We start from the raw sequence: 22,579 nt of genomic DNA, 5'->3' as shown, positions 1-22,579 counted from the left end.
TGCTAGTCCCACTTCTCTGTGAAGCTACATCTCTCGATGTGACCGAGATGTGTCCTTCCACATCTGTCACATGTCCCGCTCCGCTACCTATGGCATGCGTCTCTTACAGCTGATTGTGGCTGTCATTTGCTCCCCCATAGCAACAACCCAACAATAATTCTTGTAGCTTCCCCACCACTATCGTCTCCACCAGTTTGCCCCAGATTTATTTTTTTTGGGGGGGGGGGTAATTAACATTCCAATTTCTCCTCCATTTTTGCCTCGCTGGCCAGTCCCATTTCCTTGGCACTGTGTGGTCAGGTTTCTCAATGTGGCCTAGATGTGTTCATCTACATCTGTTGTATATCCCACTCGGCTGCCTGTGCCCTGAGCCAAATTAATTGTTTGGTCCCATAGGCTGGCTTAAAATGTGGTTTAAAAAAACTGAGGATTTTGCTCTAGTTTGCTCTAGTTAGAGTTGCCAATCATTCTGGTTGCTTCCTCTTGGTGAACAGTTGTTTATTTGTTTGGGAACCTGTTATGGTGAGAGGAATAAATATAATAAAGGAGGGAGAAATCAATCTTGGTGTAGAAAAGCCCAGAAACTGTGCAAAACCCTGTGATTCTATATTAGAAAAATAGTACCATTGAAGTAGCAAATATTTCCACTGACTCTAAAACTTACTTAACGACACATGGCCTGAGGGGTTGAGGTTTGCGCTTCATCCTGGGGTTTTTATTTAGACCTTTGCCACTGCATTTCTGATGGAAAGGGGGGGGGAGAGAAGCAGGGGGATAAAGGGTTGTATATAAGAGTATTTGATATTTCTCCAGCAAACCCAAAACCAACAGCAGAAGCAGGACAAGACGGAGCAGCCAGCTCTTTGCTGCTTTCCAAGCAGAGCACCCTTTCTGGCTGTTAGGATCCCTTCCTCTTTTTTGTTGTTAAATCCCTGATTGCACCTCCCTAATGACTGCGCCAGATATAGCACTGCCATTCACTTCTCTCCTCTTGCAGAGAGAATGAAAAATCCATTTGTGGGACATCTTTTCAGGCTGGAGCCCTACCATGACCAACATTTTAAATTTGGCTTGGCACCCTGTGATTATATTGGTTTTTGGTATTTTGATGTTGCTTATTTTAGTGTGCATTTTATATGTTAAAGGTAAACATTTGTATGGGAAAAAGGTATAGGTTTTTTTTCTCAGAGAGGGAAGGAAGAACAGATTAGCTAAGAATGGAAGAGGTAACTGTGTTAGACCAAGGGGTGGAGTTTATGGGAAATCTATCCGGAAGACATTTGTATTTCGAGGAGTTAGTGGTCTGACATGGTTACCCTTCCTGCCTTCTCTTTCTTCTCCCTCTCGATCTCCTGAGCCATGTATCAGGAGATTTTTAATGCTTTATGTTTTTAGATATGCTCTAAGCCCCCCAGAGTCCCTTGGGAAAGCCAGCCAAATAGGTGGGGTATAAAGATGATGATGATGATTTATTTATTACATATAGCTGATGTGCATACAGAAACTGTGAAAGAACTTGCAATGTTTATATTTTAAAAAGATGATTATTACAATCACACTTGCAAACACTTTCTGTTTGCACTTTCTAAACGGCTAATATTATAGTCCCTTGATGAAACCAAGTTAGCCTATGATATCTCAGACCAAAAAAGCAACATTTGTAAGGGCAGTACAGAACTGACCAGGTGTGAAGGTTGGAACACTTACAAGTGACACACACAAAATGTAAGCCACAAAGAGAAGGTGTTTCCATGTGATGGCTACCTTTGTGCCACAAGGTATAATGTGCATATTGGTTGGCATTCCAAACCATTCTTCTCCATGGCATGGCAAAGCCAGAGAAAAGCTTGCAGTATCACAAAGATGGCTGGGCAGCCAAGTTAAAAAAACCACCACCACCAAGCCAGCAGCACCCCCTGTATGGCAATTATGTGTGCCAGCTCTCACAATCCCATTTCTCAGAAGCAGTCATATGATGAATACAGTGCAAAGTCTCTGAGGTTTATGAGGCTCTTGCTGATCCGCTGCCTAGGCTTTAAGTTGCACCTCACTGAGCGGCAGCCTATGTAGTTTTCTGCCTTGTTTCCCCTCCTAGACAGCATGGAAACCATGTGATTCAGCTTGGACCGGATGACAGAGTAGTGGAATTCCCTCTCCTTCTTCAGCTTGCGGAAATCGTCTGCTCTGTGGTTGGCAGCATAGTCTATGGACCCCAGGGATGTCAGCGAGCCCGTAGAGCTTGCCCAGGAGCACTGGGAAGACAGTGAAGAAAGTGACCGAGTGCTAGATGAAGTTGAAGTGGCCTTCCTAGAAATGGGAGATACTTCTTTAGATAGCAGCTTCTGACTGTAAAACTTAGTTAAGGGCACATGACTTGTGGGCTTGAGGTTTGCACTTCACCCTCGGGTTGTAGCTTGGACTTTTGCTGAGGGGTCCAGAGGTGAGGAATTTGAGTCTGTTCCTTCTACAGGTTGGGAGGAAGAGGGGGGAGGCTGTCTCCAATCTGAGAACAGGACAAGTCAGGTTCAGGGATGCAAAAGTCGGAATGGGCATTGTGATTCTGCTCTCTTCTCCTTCCAGCAGTTTCCTGTAGGTGGCAATCTCAATATCAAGAGCCATCTTTACATTCAGCAGGTCTTGGTACTCATGCCGATGACGAGCCATTTCTTCCTTCATGTTTTGTATCACTTCCTTGAGTCGCGTAATCTTGGTAGTTAGCAGCTTCAAGATTAAAGTTCTCCTCCATCTCTCGCATGTGACGTTCAAGGGATTCGTTAGTTCCTTTAAGTGCATCCACTTCACAGGTGAGACTCTGAATTTGCCTGCGGTACTCATTCGCTTCTTGTTTGGCCTGGTGCAGGACATCATTGTTCCCGGCTTGCTTTTATCAGCCAGGATGGACAAGGATCAAGAAGACAGCTGGTTGGTTTCACTCGTCCAAGCAGCCTGTCCGCATCCTAAGAGATAACAGATTGGAATTGATCCCATATAACATGACTAGACAGGACTCTAGCACTCTCCCATCCCGGCCCTGCTCCCACAGTGGAGTCTACCTCCTTCCAAATCGGAGACCCATGTTCTACAATTTATCTGGAAGAGAATGGTGGAGTCCTCTCCATTACAAGATGCACGGGGTTAAAACATCTGATCCTTTCCCCTATTCACGTCTCTCTTCTATCTCCTGTCTCACTGGAGAGAACCAAGTGCCAGGATCCCACACTTGCAGTCTGTTTTAAGAGGTTAGTGGCAGAGATTCCTCTCCTCTTTTGAGCAAAGTTCGGATGCCCACTCTGCAGCTTTTAAAGAGAGTAGGGAAGTCTCAGCTGTGGGCGGATCTTGCCCCTTCTTTGCCTGTTCCTCTAGCACAATCTGCAGGTCAAAGATATAGTCGATGACGTGCTGCAAGATTTCCACTTGGCTGACTTTGGGGCCTTGCGGGATCCTGGGCACCTCCTTGCGCAGCTTGGAGTAGCAGTCATTCATGTTGTAAAGGAGGTTCTTGGGCTCCTCCTGAGCCGGGCTCTGGTTTTTTTGTTTTGGCAAGACTCATCACATTTTATTGAAGGCCTGTGCAGCAGGAGTCACTGGCCGAGGGGCTTCCTTCTGTTCGTTCCCTGGGTGATGGTGAGGCTCTGATCAGAGAGGCAGCACACAGCTTGCTTCCTAGCAGCTCCTGACTGATCTGACGGGGCTGATTCCGTTCATGGCCATGAAGGAGGAGAAACCAGCAGGGATTTGCAGAAGGGCAAGATTTCCTTCATTAAGGCGGGAGAAGCAAGCAAGCAACCTCGAGAGAGAGAGATCAATACTGCCCCTTGCTTGCCAGCCTGGTTGATTCTCTATTGTGTGCACGCAGAAAATGCTTCTCTTTGCAAAAAAGCCCCATGTATATATTTTAAAAACAGAAATGCTAACTTTGCAGTAGCAAATATTTTTACTGATCATAAAGTTGAGCGGTAGTTTTCCTCCTCTTCCTCTTCCTCTTTAAATTTTTAAAATTGGGTTTTACAGTCATACAATGTTAAAATCAGCATAATCATTTTAAACAGAAGAAGAGAAAAGGATTAAATAAAATCCAGTTCTCCCCTCACCCAAAGACTCCCCTCAACTTTCCCTTCTGGTTCTTTAAGTATTTACTAATTCTGCTTACATTATTTTACCTCAATTTCAAAGTCTTCTAACTAAATGCTCTTATATTATCCTTTTTATACAATATTATTCAATTTCCATTGTACACCTGGTTGTTTCCCCCTCTTCCTCTTCTTTTTTTTAAAGGATTTTTATTTTTTATTTTTCAAAGAACAAACTCTTCCATAGCTGCAGTTTAGGATTCAAAATAATATCAACCATCGTGCTCTGACCCTCTCCCCAGCTTGCCGCCTTTACCAGACTGCAACTTCTTCCCCCTAGGTCACCCATTGTAAAGACTCTCCTTTCAAACTTTGCTTTGTTTTCTGAACTAACTCAGAACTGCAGCAGGGGTCCCACCCAACAGATATCTGGTCCAGAAACCCATTCTCCTTGACTTTTCTTAGTGGCCCATTCCTTCCTTCTTTTCTTCCTTCCACCATGTAGTTCTTTTATTATTAACATTTTAAAGTTTTTCAGTTGCACAAAATAAAGTTGTACAAAATAATGGTGTGGGAGCCATGGCTCATCTCCCAGGCACTTTCCCGACATGGGGAAGCTGGCTTGGCTTGTATTTTAATGCTTGCTAAACCTACTGTCTGGCATCCAGTTCTAACACACCACACACAGATTTAATTCTAACATGTGCTGGATCCAGAAATTTAGGATGTCTGGCACCCACAAACTCATAACGCTGCGGAGAAAATGCTAGGCTGCCACCTCCTCTCAGGGTAGGGGTGGCAGAGCTGAGAGCGGTGAGGATCGTCCCCAGGAATCAACACTTCAGACCAACTCCCCACCAAGCATGGGAAAAAGGCTGGACCTTCCCCCCAGAGAATGAGGCTTGTTGGAAATTGAAGATCAAGCCATTAGTGTGGGCATCACAGAATTCCACATGACCCTCATCATAGTCTAGGGACACCCGGATCTTCCTGGGCTCATAAGTCAAGCTCAAAGGGGTCTGCTCAGGGTGGGTTGAAGCCCAGAAGGGATCAGATGAGGCTGACTCATCCTTTGCCTTCCCAATGGCCCAGATCCCCTCAGAAGGAAGCATTCTGACAAAGCCTTTGCGCCTGACAGACTCTTTTGCAACCCCTACGGTCCAGGTGGCCCATTCCCTTTCCTCCTCCTCCTCTTCCACCACCACCTCCCACCAATATCTTCCTGAGGTGAATTTGGCATGGCCCAGCACGTAGAGCATGCTGTCGAATCTCCCAGGGTTTTCCAGTGTGTCCTGCCTTCCTCTTCTTCTTCTTCTCAAACTCTTCATGTTATAAAAAGAAAAGGGTGTTCTGTTCCTGGCTCCAGAGTGACACTCACTTTGTTCAGTGCCTACATCGGTAGCCCTTTGCATTTCTCCATGGTATCCTTCCGAAATGAATTTTTCTGAGTGTAAATTATGAGTCTCTCTTCCATGCCTGGAGAGATTCCAATGCAGTGTCCGCCTTCTTTTCAACTCCTGAAACCAGTCACCGTTCTCCCGATGCCCTTCAGGAACTCAATAGCGGGCAGGTGGCACTTCTTCTCCATTTCTGTGCGTCTGAGACCGGCGATATCCTCCGAGAGCTTGATGATATTTATTTCCTTTTTCTTCTTCATCTCCTTCTCCAGATCCTCCAGCTCGGTCAGCCAAAAGCGCTGCAGCTCCTCCAGGAAGTTGCACATCTGCTCAAAAGCACCCATGATCTTGTTCTTCTCCTCCTCTAGCTCCGCCGGATATGCCTGGCTCTTTCTTCTTCAGCCAGTTTCAATCCCATAATCACTCGTCTCTCTTGCACCAGAAACTGGACTATTTGCTTCAACCACTGTGAAGCCTGGTCCAGATTAATAAATTCATGTTCGCTGTGCTTTTTCGCCCTCTTGCAGACAATGCAGATGGGGGCCGTGCAAGCCCTGCAGAAAAGGTGCAAGGGTTCCCCATGTCCCTCGCAACCGGCTCTCCCCACCTGATGGGTTAACTTCTTCCCCCCAATTTTTAAAATTTATTTTCATCATTTATCACAAACATAACATATAACACACACAACACAAAATATACATTACAATACTAAAGTAAAAAAACACAAAAATAATAGACTTATTACTTTTAAAACTCAATTTTAAATACAACGCAATTAACTGATTATATTATAAATGATATTATAGGTTCCCATATACCCCCACTTCACCCCCAAAAAATGTTGTTAAAAAACTATAATCCAAAATATACACACAAGCTGCATATATGCAAAGTTGTTGTTCTTTTTGTTGCCCTTTTTTTCTGAGCAAACGACAGATCAGTCCACATTTGTCACAAGCTGCTGCATAGTTGGAAGTGTGTGATTTCAGTAAGAAATCTCCTGACCAGTAAATTAGCATGAAGAATCTGAGTGTTCAGAGCTTTAAAAAATAATAATAATCCACCCAGTCTCTCACACAAACCCCACAAAATTTCTTCTTGTGCAAAGTTTCTTCTTGTTTAATACAGCCATATGATAGTTATCAAAAAGTGGGCTTGCTTTCACCGCCGCCCCCCCCCCCACCGGCAAATTTTGTTTTCAGGGCGTTGGAAGAAAATAACAGATTGGCCAGAATGAAAAATGAAGATAAATGTGCCTGGAATTCTTCAAGTCCAGAATCTGGATCTTGTGGATCACTTGCTGGCTGATTCCAGTGGCTGCAAATGGTTTCTTTTTCTTTTTCTAATTTTTATTTCAAAAAAAAAAATATCAAAGGTCTGGTCACTATGCCCTACCTTGTACCTGCAGCAGGTGATTTTGACCAACTGAGGCAACAAGTCCTCAGCAGAGATTTAGCTCTGCTGGGATCAGTAGATTCTGCAAATAGCAGGGGCATGAAAAATTTAATGGTTTTGCATCATGGGCTGTACTTAGATGTGGTGATTATTGTTTTGGTTTTCCTGATTATTCTTTTAGGGCTTCTGTCCACCCCCCCATGTTTCTTTCACACTACATTACTTGTTTTGCCATGGAACTGTGTTTTTTCCATCTTTTATATAGGAAATGGGGCTGCTGCAGTTGGAAAGATGCCTTACTTGGTCATATGGCACAAATGGTTGGAGCCCCATGGTATTAAATTTTAAGACACGCCTGCAAGGAGCACTCTGCATTTTCTGCCATTTGGGGGCAATCAAACTGCAGAATCTGAACTACACACGGGCTGATAGCCTGCTATGCACCATTAAATTTTTCTTGAAAAATCTGTGGGCCTGGTGTGACACAATATCAAATTTCATTGGACAACATTGCTTTTCACATATGCATGCTTCTCTTCCCCCCTTAAAATGGAAGCAAATAAATGAGCAGGGGAGGTTATCTCTGCTGCTGCTTTCCTACCAAATATTCTCAATTGGTTTGATTTTTTGTTAGCTGCTTTGAGCTTTTCAGAAGGAAAGGAGAGGGAAAGTACAACTACCTTTGTTTAGAATGCGGAGTGGAACGGCTGAAGTGAAAGTGATGGCAGGGCTGACAGGTTTCACCATGCTACCTGTCTGTAGTGTTTCTGTAGGCATGTTTGGTGGTCTTTCCCCAGCAGCCGTTTTGAATTCCTTTCTGGGATCTTCTAAATGCACAGTGCAGAAACATATATATTAAGCACAATGAAGAGCAGATGAATCTAGGAATTGGGAGGTTAGCAGCAGCAGCGCTTCATTTCACAGCTCATTAAATAAGCACGGTGTTGTTTTCTTCCTTCTTCCCCCACCCTCGAAGGCAGCCTTTGTATAAGAAGACCACCAGAAACAATTCTGCATTAATCCTGCTCTGCTGGCTTCTTTCTTCTCAATGAAGGACGTGGAAGTCTCAGCTTCCGTGGAAAGGGGAGACGAGGCGGTGAACCGCTGAGCGGGAGCAGTGCAGCCCGCTAAGCTGTCGCGCGTGGGGCTCCCTCCACGTGCTGAATGAAACTCTCCCATGACCGTGCTGCTGCTGCTGCTGCTGCTGCGCCGAGCTCCGTCCTTCCCACTGCCTCGCCAACGTGGAGGGGGAGTTGAGGGAAAGATGTGAGGCCAATCTGGCTGCGACATCTGTCACCCCATTGATCGCCAGGGTTGATTCGGCTGATCTGGCTGGCTAGGCGGGTGGAAGAGGACGACCATCCCTGATAGAAGGAGTGTACCCTTCTTCGGTCAAGGGTATACGATAGCTGCGCTCCCCTGCTAGAACCTCCAAACAAGCTCAAGGTACAACTACCTTAAATAAACCAATACTTCAAGATATGAAAGAAACCCATTGTTTCTGTATACAATGCTAATGTTACCATGAAGAAAACTTTTTATTTATTTTTTGTTTATTGGTTTAGAAACATTGTGTGAAGCCCTGCAGCATGCAAATGATCTACAGATGGATACACTGAATGTTTCCCATTCCTCTCCCTCATCCACGACTAGCGGGCCATTTCCCTTGCTAGTCCCACTTCTCTGTGAAGTTATATCTCTCCATGTGACCGAGATGTGTCCTTCCACTTCTGTTGCATGTCCCGCTTGGCTACCTATGGCGTGTGTCTCTTGCAGCTGATGGTGGCTGTCATTTGCATCCCCATAACAGTAACCCAAAGGGGGATGTTGGTCCCCTCAATATTGGATGGATTGAACCTCCATGGCCAGGATTCAACCCGGATGGGAATGCATTTTATTATCTGTGTTTTCCAATAATTCTTTTTTTTAAAAAAAACAACAACACATTATTTTATTTTCAATGCAAAATCATTGTATAAACTAGCATTTTTAAGATCAAAAGCTTTTTAAAAAGTATTGAAAGTACCCTTATAAAAAGAGTACTAACAGAATTTAAATAAACCCATGTCAGCATTTTAGTTGATTAGGTTAATATTTCATATACTGTAGCTAAACCTACTAAATAACTTATACCATGAGATGAATACATAATTTAAAGTTTCACATTTAAAGTTCTTTTCTTTAGAGTGCAGCATAGTACAACTTTCAAAATAAATATATCTTTAAATATATTAATAAATGTTCTGCCATTTGGGAGCAATCTGCAGAATGTTTTAGCTTTCTCTGTCCCTATGTGTTCTAAAGTGTGCATCCTCAGAAAAGGTTGAGCGTTTTAAGTGAGACAAAAGTTCTTTGATGGCAGGGTGTGAATTGTGGAGGAGATTATACATTTTAGATAGATATTTTCCTTTAGGCTGGATTAGAGTTCTCTTTAGTTTTGATATTTCTCCAGCAAACCCTATTCTCCTTGTCTTTCATTCAGTTGGAAATATTGGAGCCAGCCTGTTAAATATATATGGATTTCAAAGTCCTTTCCACTTAATTTATTAATTCCTAACTCTAATAGCTTTTTCTATGTTGCCCAATTTCCCTTCATGTATTTCTTCTTAACACCAAAGGCTTTGATGGGTGAAATGCACCAAGGATTTGTAGGTTCCAGTAGATATTTATATTTTATCCATGGTTTATATAAGGTCTGGTGGCAATTGCCATGCCCTCCAGATTCCCCCTGTCCTCCGTGCTCTGCTGGTCTATGTCGCCATTTGCAGAGGGGTGATTTCCACAGTCCCCCATCATCACACCCCCCCTTCCTCTATGCTAGAGAAATAAAATTGCAGGAGTTCCCAGTTTCTGTACATACATCAGCAATAGGTACGCTTCAGTCCTTTCTACACCAAAACGGATTCTCTTTCAAACATGCCATCAGGTGGTACAGGCACACAGCTCACACCTGCCCTTAATGAACTTTTCAGCTACTTCAACAACTCCACTTTTTCCACGATCTGCATGTTCTTTTCACTCATTTTCTACAACTAGATGAAATCCGTGCTACTCTCGGATCAATAGGAGCCCCACAACCACCACCCCGTCCCTCCAAATATTATATTATATTATATTATATTATTATATTATATTATATTATATTATATTATATTATATTATATTATATTAATTATTATATTATATTATATTATATTATATTATATTATATTATATTATATTATATTAATATATATATATATATATGAGAATGATTAATCCGTATATCTATATATCTAGCAGGGTATCCTCTCCCCCCTCTTTTCTGCAGCGAGATTGAACAAGGCACCAACATAGGTGAACACCCACACACTACAAACTTTTTTTTTGTACTAAGCTTTTCATTCTGTCAGAGTGCATCTCTTGTAACTTCAATAATGGAAAGTATTCTGTGTTTACCAATCTTGTCGTACTCCTCCTCTTCTTCCTCCTCCTCTTCATCTCAGTATTCCAGTGGTTCTTCCTCTCCCCCCCCCCTTTTGAAAAAAGGTCTGGGTCATCCAAAACATTTACCTGCACGACAGAAGTCACTGGCTTGTTGTGTGGCCTGTCCTTTTAGCTTCCTCTGTCCCTATGTGTTCTGGGGTGTGCATCCTCAGAAAAGGTAGAGCGCTTTAAGTGAGACAAAAGTTCTTTGATGGCAGGGTGTGAATTGTGGAGGAGATTATACATTCTAGATAGGTATTTTCCTTTAGGCTGGATGAGATTTCCCTTTAGTTTTGATATTTCTCCAGCAAACCCAAAACCAGCAGCAGAAGCAGGACAGGACGGAGCAGCCAGCTCTTTGCTGCTTTTCAGGCAGAGCACCCTTTCTGACTGTTAGTATCCCTTCCTTTTTTTGGTGTTTAATCCCTGAATGCACCTCCCTAATGACTGCGCCAGATGTAGCACTGCCATTCACTTCTCTCCTCTTGCAGAGAGAATGAAAAACCCAGATAAATGTGCTTGGGATTCTTCAAGTCCAGAATCTGGCTCTTGTGGATCCCTTGCTGGCTGATTCCAGTGGCTGCAAATGGTGTCATTGTACCTCCTGAAGGAGGCATTCCTGGCTGAGAGGAATGCAAATGCACCCTCAGCAAATGTGGAGTGGTTGAAGTAACTGAAAAGTTCAGTGCTGGCAGGGTTTGAGTTGTGTGGCTGCAGGTATCTGATGGGGTGTTTGCGAGGGATTCAGTTTGCTTGGAGGAAAGGAATGAGAAAGTACATGAAGATTGCGGAAAAACTTGGAATGTGTCATAATGCAAAGTACTAATATTGCTGTAGCAAAACAAGCCAAGCTAAGAAGAGTCACTCAGGATATTCAGGATTGAAACACACACCTTTGGTGGGACATCTTTTCAGGATAGAACCCTACCATGACCAACATTTTAAATTTGGCTTGGCACCCTGTGATTATACTGGTTTTTGGTATTTTGATGTTGCTTATATTAGTATGTATTTTATATGTTAAAGTTAAACATTTTTATGGGGAAAAGGTATAGGTTTTTTTACTCAGAGAGGGAAGGAGGAACAGATTAGCTAAGCGTGGAAGAGGTAACCGTGTTGGACCAAGGGTGGAGTTTATGGGCAATCTACCCGGAAGACATTTGTATTTCGAGGAGTTAGTGGTCTGACATGGTTACCCTTCCTGCCTTCTCTTCCTTCTCCCTCTCGATCTCCTGAGCCGTGTATCAGGAGATTTTTTAATGCTGGATGTTTTTAGATATGCTGTAAGCCTCCCAGAGTCCCTTGGGAAAGCCAGCTAAATGGGTGGGGTATAAAGATGATGATGATGATGATGATTTATTTATAAATATAGCTGATGTGCATACAGAAACTGTGCCAAAACTTTCAATGTTTATATTTTACAAGGTGACTACTACAATCACAGTTGCAAACACTTTGTTTTTGCACTTTCTAAACAGCTAATATTATTGTTCCTTGATAAAATCAGGTTAGCATGTGATTTCTTAAACCAAAAAAGCACTAGAAAGCAACATTTGTTAGGGCAGTACAAAATTGACCAAGAGTGAAGGCTGGAGCACTTATGACGCTCACAAAATGTAAGCCACAAAGAGCAATGTGAAGGTGTTTCCATGTGATGGCTGCTTTTGTGCCCACAAGGTATAATGTGCATATTGGTTGGTATTCCAAACCATTCTTCCCCATGGCATGGCAAAGCCTGAGAAAGGCTTGCAGTATCACAAAGATGGCTGGGCAGCCAAGTTAAAAAAACAACCACCGCCAAGCCAGCAGCACCCCCTGTATGGCAATTATGTGTGCCAGCTCTCACAATCCTATTTCTCAGAAACAGTCATATGATGTATACAGTGCAAAGTCTCTGAGGTTTATGAGGCTCTTGCTGATCCGCTGCCTAGGCTTTAAGTTGCACCTCACTGGGTGGCATCCTATGTAGTTTTCTGCCGCATTGCCCCTCCTAGGAAGCATGGAAACCATGTGATTCAGCTTCAACCGGATGACAGAGTAGTGGAATTCCCTCTCCTTGTTCAGCTTGCGGAAATCGTCTGCCCTGTGGTTGGCAGCATAGTCTATGGACCTCAGGGATGTCAGCGAGCCCATAGAGGTTGCCCAGGAGCTTGCCCAGTGACCGAGCACTAGATGAAGTTGAAGTGGCCTTCCTAGAAATGGGAGCATGGGGTGCTGCAGAAAAAGAATAGCAAGACTGCTACGTTTCAGGGGAAAGTGGTGCTTTAAACAGCTGTGCGGCAGAACTGGAAGGGGAGGAACGTTTTATTGGCATAGAGGCGCCGAGGAGTATTACCTTTTGGTTCCTGATCATCAAAATAGGAGGGCTGCCTCAGGGAACTGATTTTAGATGCCCTGAGAGGGGCAACGGGTTGTTCCTGATTTTAATTTATTATTATCAGATGTTTTATGGACAAGGCGCAGGAGAGCACTGTCCCTCAGACCTTGTGCGGGGCTGGACTATATTTTTTGTGGGGAACGAATTCCTATGCTCCACAAATAACCTGGAGATGAATTTTTAATAAAAGGACACATTCTGCAGAGATTTCCGGACCGTCTGCAGGCCGGATTTAGAAGGTGATTGGGCCGGATCCGGCCCCCGGGCCTTAGTTTGCCTACCCATGAGTCTTGTTGCTTTCTGCCTTGTGTGCTAGAAGAAACTGGCCACTCCTTTTCCCTCAGCAAAATGTCTTAGATCAGCTCTCAAAAGTTCAGAAGACAAGCATGATTTTATATAGTGGATGTTCCTCAAGTTTGTGCTTCTTCAGATTAATTAAAAGAGTGAAAAGTAGTGTGGCCCTTACCTGTTCTGATTCTCTCCCTATCCTCCACTTTTGCAAAGAAACAGTGGACACTTTAAACTTTAAACATTAACAAAACTTTAAGTTTTGTTAATTCTTAGAATTTAAGTGCCCTTCCTGGGTTCAGATGGGACGCAGGTGGCTCTGTGGGTTAAACCACAGTGCCTAGGACTTGCCGATCAGAAGGTCGGCGGTTTGAATCCCCGCGATGAGGGGGTGAGCTCCCATTGCTCGGTCCCTGCTCCTGCCAACTTAGCAGTTCGAAACGAAAAAAAGTGCAAGTAGATAAATAGTGCAAGTAGATAGTAGATAGTCGGCTCCCTCGGCCAATAAAGCGAGATGAGCGCCACAACCCCACAGTCAGCCACGACTAATGGTCAGGGGTCCCTTTACCTTTACCTGGGTTCAGAAAGTGTTGGTGCTTCACAATTACTATTGATTTGTGTTTTTGATTTTTAATTCAAGATTATTACTGGAAGGTTTTTATTTTATGAGAGCCAAAGTTTGTGAGTCACTTAATTTCTTAATTTAAAACAGTGTAACCTAGTCTCTCTAATCCCCCAGCAGAACTACAAAACCTGAGGCATTTTTAGTCGAGTTGTTCATTAAAATGTAGCTACCATCTTCAGTGCTGCTTTTAGACAACAATTTGTGGTCATGATGCTATAGCTAAATGGTTATGTCAAGATTCAATCTCCAACATGAACAGGCTTCCACAGAAACGAGGTGGCATTAAATTTAGCATTTCACAGCCTTACTAGCAGATCAGTAGTCTCAATATAAAAATATAAAGATGTATGAAATAAAATTGGTCAGTTCTCCTCCTTACAGCCAGCTGCTTTCAAAGCATCACATCCCCAAACTGGCATTTCATTCTCTCATTCAGACATCTTACACCTTTGCAGTTGAAGGATAATTATTGTTGTAGCCTCCTTTGGAATTCATTTGTTCCTGAATTTGCCCTCTCTTGTTCCAACGTGGGTAATGTGTCCAAAGTTCATTTGTTCTCCTAGCATGTTTCTGTCAAGGCTTGGAGCCTTCTTCATTTTCAGCTGGTCACCAATGCAACAATTAAAATAAACCAGGAACTCCATCATTGTAGCACACAGTGGCGGCCAAGTCTGCTAAACCAGCCACTCCTCTAAACACTGCAGTTTTTCTAAAATCACAATTACTATTGTTGAGTCCAATGGGACTTACTCCCAAGTAAGTGTGTGCTGAAAAGTAATTTCAGCCAGGGTCCCAAAGTCCCAATGAATACGAGAATGTGCAGAGTGCCACCTTCTCCCACCTGCGTAGTGTCTGCTCCTGTTTAGCTGAGATGGGGGGCAGAGAGGCGAATAAGAAGCAGAAAACTTTTGCGTGCTTAATTCTTGTTTGTGTGACTGCTGGTTAGAAGACCTAGATGGACAGCTGATCTTTCCTAGAATCGCCACCCAAAACGCCGGATGTTTTAGATTATAGCTTTTTGCCAAAGCTCCTGTATCTTTCTGCTGTGCCTGTGGCTCCCACCTGCATGCTTAAGTCAGCCTTCGCTAACCTGCTGTCTTTCGGCCTGCCAGGTGTGCCTGTGCCTTTAAGGGAAACGCAGGGGTAGAAAGAAATCTGCAGGTGACAATTCCAGGGACAGAAAGGGAAACAATGGAGCCTGTTAGGGAGCCAACTCTCAAGGCAGGGTCTGGAGGAGGCTGAAAAGTTGGCGGCCATGGGGTCTTTTGGATTTCCTTGGGGAACCAGGCTATAAGCTTGAATACACGTGTATTCGCAAGATATAGGGGGTTTACTTTATTGGAGGGTGTGTGGTCCCCGTGGGGGGGGGGTGAAATTGGGAAGCAGAGTCCCTTTAACTCGCTGGAGTTTAAACTGGCCAGGGGGCGGGGCTACGGATCTCTGTTTCTAACACCTGGGGCGTCCTCGGCGTCTTCTCTACTTCCATCTGCCTGGCGCTGCGGGAGGGAGGGTGGCAAGGGGTGCTTGGAGCTCGCTCGCTGCTGCACCTCCTCCTCCTCCTTGGCGAAGGGTGCGCTCCTGGCTCCGCTCAGCATCCGGGCGGAGCGCATCCGTGCTGCGGGACGGCGGAGAGTCCTGGGGTAGGTAGGGTTCTGGCTGGCGATAGGGGCGGATGGGGGGGCATTTCGGGTGGTGGGATTTGGGTAGCCGCCTCGCCCAGCCAAGCAACTTCGTTGTGGCTTTGGGAATGTGTCGGGTTGGCCCTCGACCTTGGGTCCTTGGTTTCAGGAGGAAGGGCTGCTCCGCGGAGGTAGAGCTTTGCGGTGGGGGGGGGGGGGAGAGGCCAGGGTTACTCTACCCGCAGGATTTCCAGGCAGGGCTGGGGAAAGAGTCGGGTCTGAAACTGCGAAGAGCACGTGTGTATGGACATGGGCAGTGGCGTGTGGGGTTGGGCCGGGGGAGGGTAGTCCCAATCGCGCGATTTTTAGGGGGCGGGAGCCAGGCGCCCCCACGCAGGGAACCCCGTCCCGCCCCGAGTGCCGCCGGGACCCGGCTTGGACTAGCCGCCGCGCGTCCCAGACCAGCGTGGGGGAGCGGGATTTGCCTGCCGACCAAGCTTCTCCTGGCAAGGGCATGCTGGGGCGAAGGGCAGTCCCGCTTGGCTCTGGTGGCCAGGCTGAGTTGACGCGCGGAACCCTTCCCGCCCTGGGCACGTTGGTGGCGAGGGCAGCGCCTGGCGCGGTGGGTTGTGTTGGTGGGTTGTGTTGGCCGCGCGCACTCCAGCGCAAAAAAGGACGCAAAGCGTTTTCCGCCAACCAACCCTCCATTTTTGGGCTTGAGCACTCCACGTCCCATCCCTTCCTCCTTGGTGCCTTTAGCTTCTGTGGGGAAGGTGAGGTGCAGGCAGAAGTTCCACAGGGCAATCCCTGGCTCTTTGGGTAGGGTAGATTTTTTCTGGCCATGGAGGTTCTTTTCAGTTATCGTTGGTTATGATGGATGTTAGATGAATCCTATGTCTTCTTATTTGGGAGCAAAGCCTGTTTACTCCTTGGTAAAAATGTGTAGGATTATCCTGCTGCTCTATGATATTTTCTTTCCTTTTAAAAAACAACAACACGCTTTTCTGTACACTTAGAGGGAAAAACGTTTTTGGGTACTGCACATGTAAGGTTGGAAGCCATAGCAGCTTCTATGGGGTAGGTGAGGTGCAGGCAGAAGTTCCACAGGATTATCCTTGGCCTCCTTGGGTAGGGTTGGGAATGTCCCCTTGTCTGATACTATGGTGGGCTCCTCACAGTCAGTACAGAACTCTGGATGCACCTGTGGTCAGATTTGGTACAACACAGCTCCTCTTTATGTTGTGTTCTTGGTTTTCCTTGAAGTGGTTTTTTTCCCCTAGAGCCTAACTGCTAACCCAGAGCAGCTGCAGAGGAGCAGGAACTTTTGTCACTAGGGGGCGCAAGTCTCTAGAAATCTTAAGGGCTGCCTTTCACCAGCATCTTAGTTCTCCTTAGTCCTTGAAGTGCTGCAGCCTGCCTGGCCCTGGAGAGAGACTTTCTGCAGTGCAGCTATGCTGTTGAGTCCATATCCTGTGCATGCTGACTTGGAATTGAGTCCTGCAGTGCTCAGTGGGATATCCTGCCTTGTCAAATGTGCCCAGGAAGAAAGCTGGCATGTGCTCCTGGGTGGCAAGGCTCTCAATATCTGGCTGCTGCTGGGCTCTCCATGGCTGAACTGGGAGTAGAGAACTCTCCTGCCAGGACTTTTCTGTTGAGCTGACTAAGATGGTTTGAGTTTTCATCTGGCATTATATTTCTCCCTCCCTTACAGGGATGGAGTGACCATGTTCTGAGGCAAGACGGGCAACTTGTCTTCAGCAGCAGTGTATAGGAATGTCAGAGGAGCCTTCTGCACCAGGCCAAAGGGGGACCATCTAGTTGAGCATCCTGTTCCCACCGTGACCACCAAGATGTCAGCCAAAGACACAGGGCTGCTCTGTGCATGGGCAGAGCTAATGCACAGGAAAGAAGCCTCCCTGCCCGTTAGCACTGCTTGCATGGGCAGGACGGGCATGCTTCTCAATCCCAGCTGCTGCAAACCGCAGGAGGGCAGAGTTGCTCTTGCGCTCCTGTCCTGTTTGTGGGTTTCCCTTAAGGAGCATCTGGGTGGTCACTGTGAACAGGATGATGGAGTAGGGGGCTCATTGGCCAGATCCAGTAGACTCCTCTTACATTCTTCTGTAAATACAGTGGTACCCCGCAAGACGAACGCCTCGCGAGACGAAAAACTCGCAAAACGAAAGGTTTTTTCGTTTTCGAGTTGCCTCGCAAGACGAATTTCCCTATGGGCTTGCTTCGCAAAACGAAGCTTGCCCCGGGGACAGCGGGTCTTCTCTTTTGAAGCAAGGGGCGGCGGGGAGATCGCTTCTCCCCACCGCCCCTTGCTTCAAAAGAGATCCCGGACCTCTTTTGAAGCAAGCGGCTGCGGGGAGATCGCGTCTCTCCGCAGCCGCTTGCTTCAAAAGAGATCCCGGACCTCTTTTGAAGCAAGCGGCTGCGGGGAGATCGCGTCTCTCCGCAGCCGCTTGCTTCAAAAGAGATCCCGGACCTCTTTTGAAGCAAGCGGCTGCGTGGAGATCGCGTCTCTCCGCAGCCGCTTGCTTCAAAAGAGATCCCGGACACCTGCCCCAGCCGCTGGGCTTCGTAGCGCTGCTGCGAAGCCGGGCGGGGGGCGGGAACACCTGCCCCAGCCACCCCGCTTCGGAACGCTGCTCCGAAGCGGGGTGGGGGGGGCGGGAACACCTGCCCCAGCCGCCGGGCTTCGTAGCGCTGCTGCGAAGCCGGGCGGGGGGCGGGAACACCTGCCCCAGCCACCCCGCTTCGGAACGCTGCTCCGAAGCGGGGTGGGGGGGCGGGAACACCTGCCCCAGCCACCCCGCTTCGGAACGCTGCTCCGAAGTGGGGTGGGGGGGCGGGAACACCTGCCCCAGCCGCCGGGCTTCGTAGCGCTGCTGCGAAGCCGGGCGGGGGGCGGGAACACCTGCCCCAGCCACCCCGCTTCGGAACGCTGCTCCGAAGCGGGGTGGGGGGGCGGGAACACCTGCCCCAGCCGCCGGGCTTCGTAGCGCTGCTGCGAAGCCGGGCGGGGGGCGGGAACACCTGCCCCAGCCACCCCGCTTCGGAACGCTGCTCCGAAGCGGGGTGGGGGGGCGGGAACACCTGCCCCAGCCGCCGGGCTTCGTAGCGCTGCTGCGAAGCCGGGCGGGGGGCGGGAACACCTTCTGAAGGCGGGCGGGGGGCGAAAGTCTTTGTCCCCCCTGCCTGCCTTCCCAGGGGCTTTTAAATCGCCCCGGACAGCGGAGAAGTCCTCCGCTGTCCCAGGTTTTTTAAAATGCTGGGGGTGGGAAGAAAAGCCCTTGTCCCCGCCCCCCAGCCTTCAGAAGAGGTCCGGGGACAGACTGTCCCCGGACCTGGTCTGAAGGCGGTTTCCCTAGGAACGCATTAATTGATTTTCAATGCATTCCTATGGGAAACCGTGCATCGCAAGACGAAAAAACCGCAAGACGAAGAGACTTGCGGAACGAATTAATTTCGTCTTGCGAGGCACCACTGTACTTTCTTATCTGCTCTGAATCTTCCTGCATTGGTTCCTGCACGAGTTCTGGTGTTATGAGAGAGGGAGAAAAACATTTTCCTACCCACTTTCTGCAAGTCTTGCAGGATTTTAGAACTTCTGGTTCCATTGCCTCTAACTTGCTTTTTCTCTAAACTTGTTTCAAAGTTCTGAAAGCTGCATATTTTCTTCCTAGGGAAGTTGTTCCATTGATACGGCTGATCTTACGAAAACGTCCTGCTTGCATTCCCTTATGTACCTGGCGGCAAAGCAAGCGTTTTGCTCTGTTGGGTTAAAGGTGCTATTTGAAAACATTTCCCCTCTTTTCTCCTAGATTTTTTCCATTCAAAGTGCAATAATGCCATTTTTTTCACATACACCCTGTATTGGACTTTTGTCAACATCGTGCCACCCCCCCCCCCGAGATGTTTTGGGCTATACCAGGTTGGCGAAGCCTTCTCTAGAACCTGGGTTTGGCTGAGCCGATCAGTGGTTTGAATAGCCAAATAGAACTTCCTGTTGAAGGAGCAGTCTACCTCTGAATACCAACTGCTGGGGAGCCACTTAAGAACATCCAGGGGGATCAGGTTAGTCCTTGATGGAAGCAGCATGCTGGACAGATACACCTTGGCTCTGACAGAGAAGGGATCCTCTTTTGAGCAGAGGCCTCACTGTGGAGCAGCTTTCACCAAGTTTGTGTCTTCCAAGTGTTTCAGATTGCAACTCCCACAAGGCCCATCATCCTGACTGGACCTGCTGGGAGTTGTTCAAACCATTCACCATGGTTCTCCTATAAGCCCTTTCTGTTATTCATTTTGTTAAGAATAGGACTGTTAAAAGCAGATTGTGAATACCAACAGACCCATCAGATGGGGATTTCATAGAATTAGAAGGGACCTGAAGGGTCATCTAGTCCAACCCCCTGCAATGCGGGAATCCCAACTAAAGCATCCATGACAGATGGCCACCCAACCTCTACTGAAAAACCTCCAAGCAAGGAGAGCCCACATACCTCCCAAAGCAGGCTGTCCCACTGTCTAAAGATCTCTTATTGTCAGCAAATTCTTCCTGATGTTTAGTTTGAATCTCCTTTCATGTACCTTGAAGCCATTGGTTTGAGTCCTACCCCACAGAACAGAAGAAAACAAGCTTGCTCCATCTTCCATGTGACAGCCCTTGAGATATTTGAAGATGGCTATCATATCTCTTTCAAATCTCCTCTTTTCCAGGCTAGACATACCCAGCTGCTTCAACTGTTCCTCATAAGTGTTGGTTTCTAGACCCGTGATCATCTTGGTTGCCCACCTTGGCACAGGTTCCAGCTAGACACTAGATGGCGAGGGTGAGCTCATGGCAAATTCAAGATATTTTTCAAAACACTTTAAAAAAGTATTTTTTAAAAATTTTTATTTTCAATGTTTCAAAAAGAAAAATCACAATTTTTTACACACACACACACACACACACACACACACTTACATTACACCATAGTCCATATCAGTACCTTTCTAAACTGCATCTAATTGCATTTATCCAAATTATGGTACTTCATTTTTATCCTTTGTTATTTTAAATTACAAGTGCTATGTCAATCCTGCCAACATTTTAAAATGTTTACAGTGTTCTTTACTATATTCTTTAGAGGTATGTCATTCTTTAGTAAATTGGTTAAACTCTTAGTGCCTGATTTTCCCGGTCCACCTTGCCATCTCCACATAGTCCATCATCTTCATTATCCATTCTCCTTTTGATGGGGCTCTTTTTTCTTTCCATCCCTGGGCAAGTAGTATTCTTGCCGTTGTCATCGCATACATAAACAGTACTTTCTTATCCTTCGGTAATTCTTCTCCTACCAAACCTAAGAAAAAAGCCTCTGTTATTTTTTAAATATGTGTTTTACTAGTGGTTTTTTTTATGTGTATCTAGATTCCACCTTAGAGCTTTTCCAATATTCCTCTTTTAGATTGCCAAAGCGCCCCAAGCCTCTGAGCACCATAGGTTCTGCCTCTCCCTTTAGAGGACAGGCTTCGTGCTAGCAGAACGTTTCCTGGCGTTCTTCTCACAGGACTGTATTAGCAGGGATGTATCCCAAGACGCCTGATGCAGTGCTTCTGGAAGATGGAGGGGAACTCCCAAGCCATGGCCTGTTCCATCATGAAGCTGTTCCATCATGAAGCAGTGGCCCTCCAAGGTAGGTGGCATTGTGGGCCTTCTTCCAGGCAGGTGGAGCTTCTGCTGAAAAGTCCTAAGGCAGGCCGGCCTTCCAGCTGGGGTTGGGCACATGAGGCTGGGTATCTTCAGAGGGTCAGGAAGCACACACATGCCCATCCTTCTTCCTGAGTTTCTGAAATGTGGCGAAACTGTAAATATTTTTTAATGTCTTTTTTATTAACGATTTCTTGGTTTACAAAAGTATGTGCAATGTTTCTTTTTTCAAGTTACATTTTCTACAGGTCAGTTTCATTTGTTTTTTAAAAATGTATTTTTGTAAAGATTTTCTTGATTTACAAAGGTATGTGCAATGTCTCTGTCTTGTATCCCCCCCCACGTAACACATTTTCCCCACATTTGTTGAGACATTAGGAAGAATAGGGGGAAAGAGGTGGAGGAGGGGAAAGATGAGTCTGGGTGGGGTGGGGGTGATTCTATTTTACTTAATATATGTGGGGTTTTGTTTCAGCGTTGCTTGTGCAGGTTCTTTGCTGTTCGCTTGTCTTCCTTTGGTGGTGAGAGAGGTTGGGGTTGGCCTAGGGCAGTGTTTCCCAACCGGTGTTCCGCGGCACACTAGTGTGCCGCGAGACGTTGCCTGGTGTGCCGTGGGAGGGAGGCGGGCGAGTCGGATCTCCCCCCGAGAGCGCAAGGCTTGCTGGCGGCAGCTGGCAGCGCGGAGCACGGGGCGCCCTTCGGAGGACGCCCCGTGCTCCGCGCTGGTGTCGGCAAGCCTTGCACACCCGGGGGATCTCTCCCCAGGAGCGTAAGGCTTGCGGGCGGCAGCTGGCAGCGCGGAGCACGGGGCGCCCTTCGGAGGACGCCCCGTGCTGGTGTCGGCAAGCCTTGCGCACCCGGGGGATCTCCCCCCAGGAGCGTAAGGCTTGCGGGCGGCAGCTGGCAGCGCGGAGCACGGGGCGCCCTTCGGAGGACGCCCCGTGCTCCGCGCTGGTGTCGGCAAGCCTTGCACACCCGGGGGATCTCTCCCCAGGAGCGTAAGGCTTGCGGGCGGCAGCTGGCAGCGCGGAGCACGGGGCGCCCTTCGGAGGACGCCCCGCGCTGGTGTCCGCAAGCCTTGCGCACCCGGGGGATCTCCCCCCGAGAGCGCAAGGCTTGCTGGCGGAAGCCGGCAGCACGGGGCGCCCTTCGGAGGACACCCCGTGCTCCGCGCTGGTGTCGGCAAGCCTTGCGCACCCGGCGGATCTCCCCCCAGGAGCGCAAGGCTTGCGGGCGGCAGCTGGCAGCGCGGAGCACAGGGCGCCCTTCGGAGGACGCCCCGTGCTTCGCGCTGGTGTCGGCAAGCCTTGCGCACCTGGGGGATCTCCCCCCGAGAGCGCAAGGCTTGCGGGCGGGAGCTGGCAGCGCAGAGCACGGGGCGCCCTTCGGAGGACGCCTCGTGCTCCGCCCTGGTGTCGGCAAGCCTTGCGCACCCGGGGGATCTCCCCCCGAGAGCGCAACGCTTGCGGGAGGAAGCCGGCAGCACGGAGCACGGGGTGCCCTTCGGAGGCCGCCCCGTGCTCTGTGCTCGTGTTGGCCAGCCTTGCGCACCCAGGGGATCTCCCCCCAGGAGCGCAAGGCTTGCGGGCGGCAGCTGGCAGCGCGGAGCACGGGGCGCCCTTCGGAGGACGCCCCGTGCTCCGCG

At 47.6% G+C, this 22,579-nt stretch overlaps 1 protein-coding gene and 1 pseudogene across 11 annotated transcripts in view; one reads left to right on the top strand and one right to left on the bottom strand.

Moving 5' to 3' along the window:
• The window catches only part of LOC309362013 (putative G-protein coupled receptor 34), a 302,268-nt gene that overhangs the window by 164,886 nt on the left and 114,803 nt on the right, over positions 1-22,579 (top strand). For 3 of the 10 annotated variants that reach the window (XM_081897465.1, XM_081897469.1, XM_081897471.1), the window contains one exon: positions 19,959-20,071. The exons of 5 other annotated variants lie outside the window; for them this stretch is intronic. The gene's annotated coding sequence lies outside the window, so the exon portion shown is untranslated. 2 more of the 10 variants (XM_081897475.1, XM_081897474.1) reach the window with 2 other exon arrangements.
• Positions 3,175-4,026, bottom strand: LOC309362048 (DNA-binding protein inhibitor ID-3-A-like; annotated as a pseudogene). The gene is made up of 2 exons: positions 3,586-4,026; positions 3,175-3,520 (listed from the first exon to the last, which is right to left on the bottom strand). The product of its transcript is annotated as a DNA-binding protein inhibitor ID-3-A-like (transcript).

This window comes from Podarcis melisellensis (assembly GCF_964234715.1).
Source record: "Podarcis melisellensis genome assembly, chromosome: Z".
Lineage (NCBI taxonomy): Eukaryota > Metazoa > Chordata > Lepidosauria > Squamata > Lacertidae > Podarcis > Podarcis melisellensis.
Note: the sequence above shows the minus strand (reverse complement) of the source record. Positions and strands in the feature narration are given on the sequence as shown.